At 40.3% G+C, this 15,189-nt stretch overlaps 1 protein-coding gene across 5 annotated transcripts in view; it reads right to left on the bottom strand.

Annotated features, from left to right (window-relative positions):
• hivep2a (HIVEP zinc finger 2a) overlaps window positions 1–15,189 on the bottom strand; it is a 119,323-nt gene that overhangs the window by 56,157 nt on the left and 47,977 nt on the right. For 2 of the 5 annotated variants that reach the window (XM_088089056.1, XM_088089058.1), the window contains 2 exons: window positions 10,600–10,654; window positions 9,397–9,488 (listed from right to left, as the gene is read on the bottom strand). The exons of 1 other annotated variant lie outside the window; for it this stretch is intronic. The gene's annotated coding sequence lies outside the window, so the exon portion shown is untranslated. The remainder of the gene's footprint in view (window positions 1–9,396; window positions 9,489–10,599; window positions 10,655–15,189) is intronic. 2 more of the 5 variants (XM_042503671.2, XM_042503672.2) reach the window with 1 other exon arrangement.

Below are 15,189 nucleotides of genomic sequence, written 5' to 3'. Positions count from 1 at the left end.
CACACACACACACACACACGTTCCAGTGAGTGTAGGCGGAGTCTGACGATGACCTCTTGACAGCACATGAAGGGATGACACTCTTCCTCCCTCGCGCTTTTATTCACTCCTAAAATTAATCTATCTGATGTAATCTCACAGATAATGTACTTCCCTTTGTCACTGTCACATCCAAGGCATTCTGGGTATTTGAGTCCCCAAAGAGTTTGCAGTGAGCCCCTGCAATCAGGATGAAAATGTAACACCACAGGAATGCTGCATTTAAGTCTCATGGGAGTGTAACGATCTGCGCAAAACCAGCATTCACCATTCAGTATTACAGCTATCAGATTATAAATACTTCATTACAAACACTAATGAAAGTATATTTGAAATGTAAATTCAGATTGTGTGATGTGTCATTAGGTTGTTTGTGTTTATGCAGTGTGCAGGGGAAGGTGTGTGTTACACCTGTGTGTGTAGAGTATCAGTGGGTGTATGTTTGCATATACATTTTTTTAGGTGTTGTTGCCAAGTGTGTGTGTGTGTGTGTGCGTGCGTGTATTCATGTGTGTATGTGTTTTGAAGGTGTGAGTTAACAGCATGATGCCTAACCTTTCATGCTCTCAGGGAAGCTGAAGTGTGAACAGCTGATTGTCTCCATGGTGAGGAGGAGGCTGCTCTCAAGCCCTGTAGTTGTCATACTCTGCGACAATGTCAAAGTGTGTGTGTGCGTCCACTGAGAAACACAATCACACTTACACACATACTATGTACACAATGATGTATATTACGTTAATCAATGTAATCTTTGTTTTACATTGTAACACAAAATAGCACCAAAGGTGCTGCATTGATGTTATGTTTAAAAACTCTCAGCTTTCAAAATGATTCCAAAAAGAGACCGGGGAACGGCAAGGACTTAACTTTTTGCAGAGCAAAAGTTGACTCGCTAAAATAACATTATTCTAACTCTCATGTGAGAAATAATCAATGAAGAAGCAAAAACTAACTTAGAATGGCTCGTAAGGTTGACCTTTGCCAAAAACCTAACAAGTCTTTTGTTTTGTTCATCCTGGAATATGAAGCATAATGTCATAGTTTCTGTTGTAATGTTGCTTTGGTTATCTGGATCACTAGGCAACGTTATGGCCAACGCAAAGATACCCTACTGATCCAAACCTTACCCAAAAGGTGGTCAAGAGGTCCTTTCACAGATACACTGCAAACCTAAAATTATCGAGACATTACTCACAGGAGCTATATGTGAGAATGAAAATGTCCGAATCAGTTGTATCTGACATTAAACAGCCTACCCTGCCAGCTTCAGTCCAAAGTTTGTGTCCGATTGTGAACGGAGCAGCTTATTGTCTGGAGAATTCCCAGTGAGCGAGTGGGCATGTTCGTAACATTTCTATCATGAGGCTCGCATAAAACCGGACAAAAACAAACATGTGAGGGTGAAGAAGCATTTTTTACACAAAGACAGCAACAAAAATGTCTATCTGGAAAAATGACAAGATTCTGAAACTTTTGTCAGTAAGGATCAAAGCCAAATTTGTCAGATATATTCAAGGAAGGACAAGAGACTTTGTTTATGACCAAATTACAAACAGGCTGCACAATCACGGCGTAATCTGTGTCATGTCCTGCCTCCTGCACATTCGGTCCAGAAACACCCCTCGCATAAACCAACATATTTCCAGTTGGTGAGAATGTGTCTGACATGGCCAGTCTCAAAGGAAATTTGCAAAGAATGGGGTCAGGACATTGTCTAGAGTTCATATGAGAAAACATCTCAGGGACAAACATAACTGTGGTTTCAGATCTCTCAATAATAAACAATGTAATGATGATCTCCATGATGAAATGGCAGCAAAAGTGACCTAAGATTAAATGCCAAATAAAACAGGTGGTCACTATAGTTAAGGCAGCCAGAAACCAAACAGAGCTCACCCTACTGTTAAATTCACTAAGAACATAAGTCACAGACTTCTTGATGCTCAGCACTCAAAGACAAAAAAGTTGCCCCTGACAAAGACAATCAGAACAACCACCCATAGCAGCAAGCCACACTAAAGGTGCTGGTCTGACTATTGAGAGCAATTTAGGCTTCACGGTCTTGCCCAAGCACACATTGGCCTGTTGACAGGACAAGCATGGGATGGAACAGCCAACCCTGTAATTAGCGGATGACAGGTGCCAACATTGTCCTTGGACCCTGAACCTTGGATAATATTAGAATCATGTATACAGGGAGATGAAAACCAGGTTTCTCTGAGTTTCATCTAAAACATAATGGAAAACTATGGCCAAATTCTAATTTTCCCCCTGGGCCCCACCACTCTGTTTTGAGTGCTGCTGTGTAGGCTAGGGTGTCTCATTTCCTTTGTGGGATCAAGAGGTAGTGTTCATCCGGCCCTCCAGGTGGCCCTCCAGACGGAGTAGTAGAGGAAAATGTAAACAGGCATATTCGTCAGTGTTAGGTGTTCGTAGCTAATGCTATTTCAACAGTTACTTTTAGCTCCCTGTTTTAACCTTTAATTCATGAGTGTTGGCTAACTGACTAATAACTTACATATGACCCCTTGTTGGCTACTGATGGCGTAGTTTCATCCCTTTTCTTAGATTAAGATTTCAAACCCTAGCCCAGCGTAGGGCCAAGGGGGAGAATTTGGATTGGACCTATATGACACACACTCACCCACAACAGAAAGATGTCACGATAACCACAAACTATTAAAATAAATCTCTTGTGATTCTGGCTCACACATTAAATTACATCTCAACATGTTATCGCAAAATACTAGTCATCACTTCCTGAAAATAAATCCAAAACATGTGATCAACAGCATCATCAAATGTGGAGCAGTCCATGTGGTAACTGAATGGGAATCATTTGGGATTTTCGACACATGCAACAGATGTGGCTCCTTTGTAAACATACTGAAGGAGGCAAACACTAATCATAGTGTTCAGGGTACACTGCCAGCTGCAACCTGTGACAGGTGTCATCAAGCATATTTGTACGTCATCACATCAGTTTAGCTTTGTCCTAACTCTAACTTGAAGGGCCCACTTTTTTTAACCTCTTACATGAGGCAGCTCTAATAAACTGTTGACGATATTCCTTTCAATGAGGAAGCCTCATCTGCTTTTCTTTGCCTTCGTAATTCTGAGCAAATGCCCTTGCAGAAAACAGTAAAGGAACTTGTCTTACCAGTTCTGCAAGTTGAAAATACCTTGACAGGTGTGACCAGCAGTGACTGTACAGTACAATACAGTACAGTACACTATGTTCATTTTTAAATGATAAAAAACCTTTTTTTCTCTTGTCCTCTTAAGTTTTTAAGTCAAACAGCTGACTCGTAATTTGTTTCAAGTGAGTCAGTGGTGGATTCTGGGAAAGGGTTGGGTAAGGATGACCAGAACTGATGGGAAATACATCAACACACACACACACACACACACACACACACACACACACACACACACACACACACACACACGACTTCCAGATTGTTATGTATTTTATTGCTTTGGCAACGCAGCAGTGACAGTCGTGCCAATGATGGATGTTTGAATTAAACTGAGTAGAAGAGAGAGGGAAAGAGACAGAGATGAAACAAAGAGGGAAAGACAAAAAGAAAACTTCTTTAAGAAATAGAACTAACGGTATGTAATTTTTAAAGTCCTTTACTTTTAATGAATATCAGTTTTCAAAATAAAACTATGTGAGCTAGGCAACAAAGGACAAAAGCAAAGAGTCGCTCACCGCTGTGGAGTCTTCACATTTGTTCTTCTATACTTGTGAGGACCCTTGTTGACATACCTAACCTTAACCACCACAACTACATACCTGACCTCAACCTTTACCCTAACCCTGACCTAAACTAATTCTAACCTTAACCCTAAAACCAAGTCATAACCTTCAAACAATCCTTTGAAGAGCTGAGGACCAGAAAATCCCTCTCAAGGTTTTCAAACTTAAATTAGTCCTTACAAAGATTGAAATACAAGAACACACACTCATATTTAGCCTGCTGTGCGAAAATAAATAGCTTCTGCATTTACGGATTTATCCATTACCTAATGGAAAAAGTGAAATGCATGCTGAAAAACTTAATTTTCTGCTGTTGTGCAAACCCCAAGCTAAAGTGATATTAGTGGTAAAACTATTATTACATGTTGATGCGGAAACCAGGCAGAGCGTCAGAGTTCAGGCTCTCTTTGTGGGAATCATGACCCTGTATCATGACTCGTAGGTCAGCCGAGAGTTCATTTATCCATTCATTTTCTCTATCTTGGAAACTGTGTGCAGTAGTAGAAGGTAAGTCAAAACCCTTTACAGATTCCCAGTTGATCACAGGATAATACAGAACATAACGTTGTATTTTTAATTATATGACCATGCTGCTTTGTTTTGTGTGTGTGTTTGTGTGTGTGTGTGTGTGTGTGTGTGTGTGTGTGTGTGTGTGTGTGTGTGTGAAATCATGGCTAATTGTTTCATTTAATTTCTCAGTAAACAGAGAACAGAAAGTTGGGTTTGCTTTTAAGGTTCAAACTTCATCATCTTAAACAGACTTTTGTTCAGAAAGTCCTGACCTGAAATGCTTGACGGCTCCTGCTGAACTCCAAAAGATCCTCAACAGCAATATCCAAAGCACAGACACTAAAATGTGACACAAACTGTGGGATTCTCTATAAGAAACTCCCTCATCTTTACCACAGAATAAGGAAGTTGGTCACCATGTCTGATTGGCTAACTACTGGGTTACGATAATGTCTGCTCTGCTAAAAAAAGAAAAAAAAAGAAAAAAGATTGATCATCATGAAGCGCGGCGGCGTTACTTGACGTCTTAAACAACTTCCCTTTACATATTCTAGTGTGTTGCTGTTCACTCCTGATCGGGGTTAATGGGGCACAACAAGGCGTCTGTACAGCTCTGACCCTCACACATAATTCATTGCTAGCTGCTGCAAACTGAAGGTCATTTTACTGAGCTGAACGGGTGAGAGAAAGTCTGACCAAAGCATCTTACACTTCGGCAGACTATTCCAACCAGTTCTGCAACATGTAGCTATAGTGAAAGAAAAACAGTTTAGAAACAAGTGAAATAGGGAGAAAGTAGCAAATATAAAGAAATCAAGTGATAAAACAAAATCGTGATCTGATTGAAAGCAAGAAATAGCAAAGAAACTAATGGATGCGATGTAAGTTGAAAAGGCCCGTTTTTTAGCTCTATTTTTGATCTCCACCAGCTCAGTCTTTTTAGCTGTGAAATGCTCTATCATGTTCACCAGCTCTCCGTTTGTTTATTGTCAATTTTTTTTTACAGCTTTTTTGATAAAAAACGGTTCAATGGGAGTGATGAGAGTGAACAGTAAAGGGGCAATACTTGACACAGAGAGCAACTGATGCAGTATAAAGAGTGAGAGTCCGGAGGTGGGTCAGGAGTGGACATGAATAAGTCAAACAAAAGCAGGACCAAAGTTTTTGTCATTACGCACAGACATCACTCACGTTACTACTTTTTGTAGACCAAAACATGACCTTTTTTTATAGCCTAACCAAGCTGTTTTGTTGCCTAAAACTAATTCTGACAGTTCTGCAATATTAACCATGCATTACTATGTGTTTCAGCCATGTGGCCTGCTTTTCTATGAGACAATTTGTCTGTATTTGGCGACCTTGGATGAGAGTGTATTGGAAACTCAGTAAAAAGCTACATAAAACCGAATAGAACTACAGATTCAGCTGATAATTGTCTGGCAGTTCATCACTATGAGTAAATTTATGCAAAAATAGTAATATCAAAATATGACAACTCTCCATTGCAAAGGTTTATGCAGATTAAAAGTAAGTATTATCAGCAAAAAAACTGCTTAAAGTATTTATTATTCAAGATGGCACCTTAGAGTGTTATTTAACAGACTATATATTACTAGATTTAGATGTCAGAGTTAATAGTGGCATTTGTAACAATATACAATATTTAATTAACTGAGTGAATGTTTTGAAAGTGTAATCTAAATCTGACTACCTCAAACTTACACCTAAAAGTCCAGTGTGTAGGATTCAGTGGCATCTAGCAGTGGAGTTGCAGAACTGAAACGTCTGCACATGCATCAAGTGCGTAGAAAAGGCAGAATAGCTGACTCGAAAACTTGAATGGCCATATCTAGAGCCAGTGCTTGAATTGTCCATTCTAGGCTACTGTAGAACAACAGTCTGTGATAAGAGACTCGCTCCATATATAAACAGCTCCTTCTAAGGTAATGAAAACACAACAAGGTGATCATACCTCATACAGGTTTTTTAGGTGATCATAAACTTATGAAAAAATATTTATTAATATTATATACCATTGCTGCCAACAGATGCCCCTAAATCCTACACTGGACATTTAAATGCAGAACTTGAGTAAATGTACCTGACCAGAGCAGAGCATCATAAACTCCTCTTACATTTTGAAGTACATGCGTCCTTCATGCGGTCATCAAATAAAAGAAAAAACCAACACAAATAGTATTAATAAGCTGTTCCATGTTTGATGATTGTGAGAAGCTCTTTTACTTGAAAATCTCGGTTCAACTGGGTTTGAATTTGGTAACTGTAAAGACCAGGGCATACAGTATGATTCACAAAATGCTCATATAATCATCAAATTACTCAGCGACTCCCTGTGCCCTGCATAGAAATGCCTACATTTGTGGTGTTTCTCATTTATAAATGTTTTTTTCCATTAATTTATCACCTGTCTGTATGTGTCATGGCAGAATTCAGCAAGATTACATTTATTACAATACAGAATTTCGGGACACGATCTAATTATGCTCTCTTTTAACCCAGCGTTGACGATTTTTTTCCGTGTGCATGTTGAAATTATGATGTTATGTCTTTTAAATTGATCTGCTCATATTTACATTCTTTAAAAGAATTACATGTGTTTCCTCCTTCCCCAAAAGTCGTCTTTAGCAGCTAAAAGGAGAGTGGATTCATACCGATGTTGTCATTGCTGTCAAGTTTGCTCAGACCTTAATTGACAGCAGACGCTCACTAGTTCTCCATCCAGAACAATCCATTTTTTATGAGTTAATATTTTCAACACTCGCAGTTTACAGTTACTACCCCAGCTGTTTGCCACCTGTCCATTTTGCGTGCTTTTCCTTGTCCTGGCCGCATGTGAACATGTATTTCCATTTATGTTGTTGCCATGCATGGGGCTGCAAAAACAAAGTGGATTTATGCTCCTGATGATATCAAGGGCAGACAAATGCCTGTCTTACTGCCTCTGGAGGTCGTCAAGGGCAACTGGATCCTTGCTCGCTGTCAATAAACCGAGCGTGGGTGCATTTACCCCTGAATTATTCTGCTGTTTAGCTTTATCCAAATAGTGTGGTGACCCGTAATTTGAGCCAGTTCAAACAGTTTGACATTTGCGTTTATTCTGCACTCAAATGTGACCACAAATTTACAACAAAACGGCACCAAACAAAACTCTCGCACCGCATTCTGCTGGTGAATCATTGAACTACTCTGCCTTTTGTTTCATTTGATCTAATGTTTCTGTATGTTTGGTTTATAGTGAGAATGTATTGTGTTGATGAAAGCCACATTTCCCACAGGGGAGAGTAGAAAGTCATCGACCCCGACCACCCCTCTGCCTGTGTTAGAGAACGAGCGTTACCCAACTGGAGCAAGACAGCTGCATCAATATCAGATTGGAGATGGGGGGAGTGGGGGTGGGTGGGGTAAAGAGGCCATGAAAGAGAGACCGAGAGTGGGGAGAGAAAGAAGAGGTCAGCAAGGTTCTATTTTTATCTTTCCCCGAGTCGTGTCTCGGCTTGAATGGAGGCAAAGAAGCAAAGAAGAATTGTGTTGAAAGGCGCGAGCACGGAAATTATTTCATAACCTTGGCACACAGCAGCCTGCTGAAAGCCAGCGAGTTCTGTGAATGTGTGTGTGTGTGTGTGTGTGTGTGTGTGTGTGTGATCACGAAGCACCAAGCCATCATCACAGCCTCAGTCTGACTTGCCCCGGAGAGCTCCGAACACATCTTCTCATTGCGACATTTTGTGTTGTGCTGATTTGTTTTTTCCATGATATATTTTCGTAGTTTGGCCCATGCTCACTTGTGCTGCCTTTGTAGTCCCTAAGTGATGTTTATATTACAGTGTGTGTGTGTGTGTGTGTGTGAGAGAGCTTGTTAGGGCAGGTAACATATTCTTTTACAGCTTTTTAACATACTTCTCTCGGGTCCACCAACCACAGTGTCTGTGTCAAACCAAAATCATCCCAGCTACTTCAACTGATGGTAATTTAGCTCGCTGGAATGTGTGTGTGTGGGTGTGTGTGTGTGCGTGGGTGGGTGTGTGTGTTCTACAGCTGACTTTTCGTTCCATTTCTGGTTGTGGTCACATTGAAATTCGGTCCTCTCCTGCTGTTGTAACTATTTAGACTTAGGAAATTCTTTTGATTTTCTTATTTTTACTGGACCACTGATGTTTGTCAGCCAGTCAAGCCGGTTCAGAAACCAGCCAGTGAAACTCAACAATAAAGAAAAATAGCCGGAATACTAGCAAACCCAGTTTAACCATCTTTACAAAAGTATAAAACTCGGATAGCTATTAGTTAAGTAGTTTTAGAATATAATGTGTAACCATGTTAAACAGTCAAGAAACCAGTCAAATCAGCTCAGAAACCAGTAGTACTCCACAGTAAAAACCAGTGAAACCTCTATACAGCATGCAACAGTACATATATAACAAAATAAACAGATAAGCAACCAGTCAAATCAGTTCACAGACACCAGTCGTGAATACGCCACAATAAATACCCACAAAACCAGTAAAACCAGGTCTAAGACAGAATGTAACAAAATAAACAGATAAGAAACCAGTTAAATCAGAACAGAAACCAGCTATCCAGCTAATCAGTTGGCCAGTTCACCGACACATTAACACCATAGACAGCAGTCTAACCAGTTTAAAAACAACCTTTTTTAAATCAGTAAAACGTTACAGCAGACACTAAGCTGAGCAACAAATGGCTTAGATCCAGTTTGACCACATCAGCATCATGCTGGTCTGCGCCACAGTTACACAACTTAGGGGATGTATTTGCAAAACAATCTTTAGGCTCACAGTAGATTTGGTTGTTTGTACACACTCACTTATCCAAACTGCACAATCCAAAAGTATGAGAACAGTCACGTGTTTTCCATTGTATTGTTACTTAAGCAAAATGGACATGAAGTGATACAGTGAAGTGAATCTTAGATCAAATCCATATCGAATGAGTCGGACTTATGGCCCTTTTTTTAACACAGACCCCTTCAGTTTTAGGACACTGGCCTGCAAGGAGCTATGCAGTCACATTACCTTAACTAAACTCTGCATGAAAGGTCTACTTACTAGGTTTTCCCCACAGGGGTCTCATGGTTTTCCCCACTGGATAAAGGTCAAAACTCAAAAACTCAAAACACTATGGGTTGTGGATAAAAGCTCTGTAAAAAAAAAAAAAAAAGTAAGTGAAACTTGAGCTAATATTTTACTTCTACCCTGGAAATAAAAATAAGTCTTAACTTTATTTAGCTTTAATTAACTTTAATTTGTACATTTTGCCAATCAACAAATGCAGTACAGGAGAATTACATCATTAGTTTCCTTTTTTAGTAAGCAGCAGTTTGAGAAGTTTGAGTTACAGGTTGGATAATTGTTCCAGTCAGAGCTGATTAGATCAGATATATGGATCAGATGAGCAAATATTGCAAAAAGCAAACTTTTAGACTCAGCGCAATAAACGCTTAAGTTTTCCTTTCCCTGTGCCTGATGTTCTCCTGCTCCATCTGTGCCCAGATGCTCTCTGATAGTGTGGTGCAATGAATAACCAAACAATTTTCCACCAGTGCCACTACTGAACAGTTCATCTCCAAAAATATAAAAATCAACGTGTGGTGGCAGATGTTTTAATCGTGGTGGGCTGCCACAAATAAACAAATCTGTGGGAAACCCTGAATTTTACTTAGCTTGTCTCCAATTACTTTCTGTCCCCTTACTGGAAGAATATGTATTAAAAGGATGATAGTTCTGTTGTAAACACCCTCACATTAAATCATCACTTTATTCTAATAGTTGTTTATTTATAAAAACCAATATGCCAAAACAACAAACACTTGTACTCTTACTCAGATCTCCATGTGTAAAGACGTTTACGTTCATAGAATTGTCTCTGTTTTGGAAATACTTATCATGTTTTCATCGAGGAACATTTCTCTGAAGTGGATTTATGTGATTTTGAAACGCAACATTAATTTTAAATGCCCTGAGTGGAAAATACTCCAAAGCTGTGTGGAAACCATCCAAAGGTTAGGGATACAGCCCTGAATCACCCTGTACATGTGAACCTTAGATGTATTCAGATTAGTGGATGGAAAATAAGCTTTTTGGGAACATTCTTGGCCTGAATGAAGCGCTCTGTGTTTATGAACCTCACACACCTCATCACACCCACAAAATCCACATTACCCAACTCAGGCTGAACTGTCCGCTGTCCTGTAAAACCTCTGAGGAGTCATTCAAGTAAGATAAAGCATGCTGAATTCACTGACAGGTTACCTGTTGGTTTGGTTTCAGCGGGAGTTCCGACAGAAAGTGTCCTTACGTGGCCATCCTGGAGGAAAACACACAAAACAATAATTGTGAGCGCGATTTCATGACTTAAACCTCTTGAACCCCCTTCACCCGTTGGTCAATACAAACTAATGCTGTGGAGCCAACTTTCATTCAAACACCACTGAATATTAACTTTTAGAAGATATTCCAAAGTTAAAAAAAAACAACCCAAAAAACACTCATGCTGAATTTTCGGGAAGGTGAATAAAAGCACGAACAAGACACATGGAAAATCTTATTTTCACAAAAAGGTGCAGCCCTAAAAGGAACATGTGCACCAAGTTAAAATGTTTGACCCTCTGTAAACATCATAAGGTTTTAATGAAGAGTTAGAACAAGCAGATACATATTTAAAATATTGGATGCCCTCAGATACTTTGACAATCTTCTAACTGACAGGAAAGCTGTACATTAAGAGGTTAAAGATGTGTTTGAGTGTTTATGTTTGTATTTGGCTTGAATGTGTTTGTCTGCGCTGTGTAAGTGTGTATTCGAATTAGTATTTGTGTGTATTTAACTGGTTTTATGGTGTGTGTGCAAGTTTGTGGATTTAATCAGGGGTTTCCGTGTCAGTGTGTGTGTGTGTGTGTGTGTGTGTGTGTGTGCATTTCTGGGGGAGTCTGGTCACTATCGCAACAGGAAATAAACAGGATGTGGTAGAGGAAGTGGTCACCGGAGGTGTGAAGCAGAAACCCCACCCTCCCTCTTACTGTTTCACACAGACACACACATGCAAATGCACAAAATAGCTACTTCAGCAGGAAGAAATGAGAGAGAGAGTGGAAGAAGAGAGAGAAGGAACAAATACTGAGAGAGAAAGAGGAAAAATACAGTTAAAGAAAGCAGAGGCAGAGGAAGAGGGCAAGACAAATGGGGAGAAAGGGGGAGAAGAAAGAGAGGGAGGACATGAACAAAAAAAAAGAGAACCAGAGAGATAGAGGGGAGAAAAAGACAGAGCAATAGTGAAGGAGGGGAGGGTACAGAGACAGGAGGCAGAGAGAGCAGGCAAAGGGGGAAAACCTGAAAGAGAAAGACAAGGGTGAGACAAACAGCATAGGACAGAGGGAGCAGATGGGAAGGAAAAGAAAGAGGAGGCAGAGGAGGTGAAAGAGAGCAAGAGAGATGGGAAAAAGGAAGGGAAAGAGAGAAAGAAGGAAGAGAGTGTAACAATGTGAGAGAGAGAGAGGGGACAGAGGAAAACTAGGGGAGCAGGGAGGGATAAAGAGGAGGCAGAAGGGGAGGAAGAGAGAGAAGCAAAAGGAGGAAGGAAAGAAAGACATGGTGGAGAAAGAGAAACAAGAGCGAGAGAGAGCAGGAGAAATGTGAGAGGGGGCAGGAGATAAAGAGAGGAGGAAAAGGAGGAGAACTAGAGAAAGAGAGAGGAGGCAGAGGGGGAGGAGAGAAAGAGACAGAGGGAGGGGTGAGATGAAAGAGCACGAGAGAGAGAAATCTCACGGGCAGGAAAGTTCCTCCAATTCATCCGATTTGTCGTCTCTTTGCCACATAGTTTAAAATGTGGCGGAGAACGGAAACACACACACACACACACACACACACACACACACACACACACACACACACACACACACACACATTGATGGAAAAGGCCAAACGACACACAAACATCCACACAAATACCGACAACGTAATGGGTGGAAAACATCAAAACACACAGTGACAGACAAGTGGACAGTCACATGTGCCACACACACACACACACACACACACACGCGCGCACACACACTGGGATGGCTGTTTTGAGATCAGATTTTTCCGTGTCGTCCTCTTGCTCCACTCTGCCAGGAGTAAAGCAGGGAGAAACTATGACACTGTTTTTCTGTTTCATGTCTGTCAAAACACACATCACTCACACACACAGATGCACACACACACACATACACACAGACACACAACAAGGTTGAGTTCTGTGTCTTTCCATCCGTCTGAATTGAGCTTTTCCAAAGAGGAAAATGAAGCCATCCAGCTGTGAGCCTTTTTTATTTTCTAACAACATGATCACACTTAATCTACACTGCAGCTCCCCTGCATGTTTTACCCATAATCCCGTTTGGTTGCTGAGTCCAGTGAATGATTCCATGACTCAAAGGAGCTGATGTGAAATTGATCAGGCCTGGTTATTGATATAATACCACAGCTATTGCTGCAGAGGGGAGTGAAAGTCATTCATTTTCTAGGCATCTCAAAAAGTGAGAATTTACATGATGTCACCACCACTTGACCTTTGACACACAAAGTATGTAAAAGACTCAGTAAAAAAAAGTGTTATCTTACATTCATTATCCATAAGCACAAATATGACAATAGGATGAAAGGATAATTTCAGTAGTCAGCAATACACAGTTTCCTTAATCAGGTTAAGATCATTAGTGTGAAGGTAAACATACTTATGGAAGCCTAATGAAGCTGATGTAAGTTATGTGACACCACAGGCTTTAAAGGGAAAGCCCATTAATTATTGCTCTTCTACAAACTGCTTGGATTTTGTATGTTATAGTGGGTGTTTTTCTTCAGATGATCACCAAGTGAAGGAGCGATTCACTGCAACTATTACTGCAACTTTCATGCACCAAAGCGATCTTAAGATATTAGTGAGAGTCAGCAAGAAAAATCTGGTTCAAGCACGTTAAGGAATTAGAGGTTTAAGTGATACAGAGACGCAATAAATTTACATTGTGTGTGTTGATAGTAATGAAGGAACATATCACCTAGTGCAACGGTGTGGCTCATTTATGTGTTTAAAATAGCTTTTGGATGACAATGAAGCGCACAGAGGAAGAAGATATATCAGGCTTTGATACGCACACAATACTTTATAATGGATCAATTAATTAAACGTTTTTGTCCTTTTAGGGGATTTGTTGACAATGACAAAAATACAGAATATCCCAGTATCAACCTTTATTTATAATATGTAACTTATCCAAAGTTGCAGCTACGGCATTACACAAAGACAACTCATAATTGTGTTGTTTAAAAACCAGACGTGTGTCTTGTTACTCATCATCTTCAACAAGAACCCCAACCCCAAATCAACCAAAAACCTCCTACAACAGGAAACTTCTTCTGATACATTAAACCAAAGCTGCTGGCCACCTAACTGTAGCATTAACGTTGTTTCAGGAGAGATGCCATTAATTGCATCTCAAATGCTGTTGCTTTGAAAGGGTTCCTCCAGTGTATCATGTAGAACAGTTGGTATCACATCTAACAAACTAGTCCTTCGGAATGACGCTACGTATTAACTATGAGGTAACGAATTAAATGTAGCTATGCAGGTAGGGTTTAGGCAAGTCAATTTCTTTTGGTTAGGTTTAGGAAAGGTATCATGGTGAGGACATACCTTAAAATGACTCAGAGTTCACTGTTTCATACAGGACGCAAACACCGGTCACCTGGGAGAAAGTCCTGTGTTGTCTGACCCATCCACCGCCCCAACTTGCCTCCTTCCTTTATATTACTTCGTTCTTTCTTCTTTATTCGGTGCATTGATCACATAATCGCTGCATTCCCAATTGCATGGGTTATAAACGAATTATGGTGCATTACATTTCATAGGTGTATGTAAACAATACATGAGAGCAGCCTGGTTTTCCATCTAGATTGGGAATTTGAACCAACAACCATCATGTTTTACGTCCACAAAGGCTTTCCTTTAGACTTCCTCTGCTCCAGTTTAAAATTCATGAACATGCAGCAAGCAGTGCTTTATTAACATTCATATTGTTTTAAATTCACCACTTCTGTTTGTTGAGTGGTGCAGTGAGTGGAAAAAATGAAGACAAAACCGATGAAAGGAAAATTCAGCAGAGAGAGAGGGGATGACATGCAACAAGGTCACAAGTTGGATTCAAATCCACAACATCTGGAATACATGGCTGCAGGGTGGGAAATTACCACCAGCCATCAGCCAAACTCTGGCAACTGGTGGTTGCGACTGGTAGGCTTGTCTACTGGACCCAGTGTTCTGGCGAGGGACCAGCCATCATTTGGAGTTTGATTCTGTTCTAAGTAGCATATTTGGGTGCCAAAATGAAGAGGGAAGCAAGTGAATTTTGGAATCTGTTAACCACCGTAGGCTGGCAGATAAAAAGCTTCCATCTTCCCTGATAGTCTGCACAGAGTGCTCGCCAATGAAAGAGAGTCGATGTAAAAAAACAACTTTCAGAGCCACGTGACTTTCTGAAAGTAAGGGATCAACTCCCACTAATCACATTCCTCCCCTTTAACTTCTTTTCCTACCTTCTCTCCAAACTGGAGGATGGAAAGATCAAGGTAGAGATGAGACACAAGCGGGTGAAGGAGAAACAAAGAGGTGTCGAATATTCATCTGTTGATTTTCCATTCAGTGCAGACTGGGAAGTCAAATGGCCTCAGGGCGAGGAAAAATTTGGATTCTATTCTCATCTCTTCCCTATTCCCTTTTTCACTCCTCTATCCTCCAGTGAACCCGTCTCGTATATAGCCATGAACTATTTGTATTTCTGTTTGTATTCTCATCTTGCTACTCATCAC

Source organism: Plectropomus leopardus, chromosome 16 (genome assembly GCF_026936395.1).
Source record: "Plectropomus leopardus strain MGB_pleo_1.0 chromosome 16, ASM2693639v1, whole genome shotgun sequence".
NCBI lineage: Eukaryota > Metazoa > Chordata > Actinopteri > Perciformes > Serranidae > Plectropomus > Plectropomus leopardus.
This window is presented reverse-complemented; position numbering and strand designations above follow the sequence as displayed.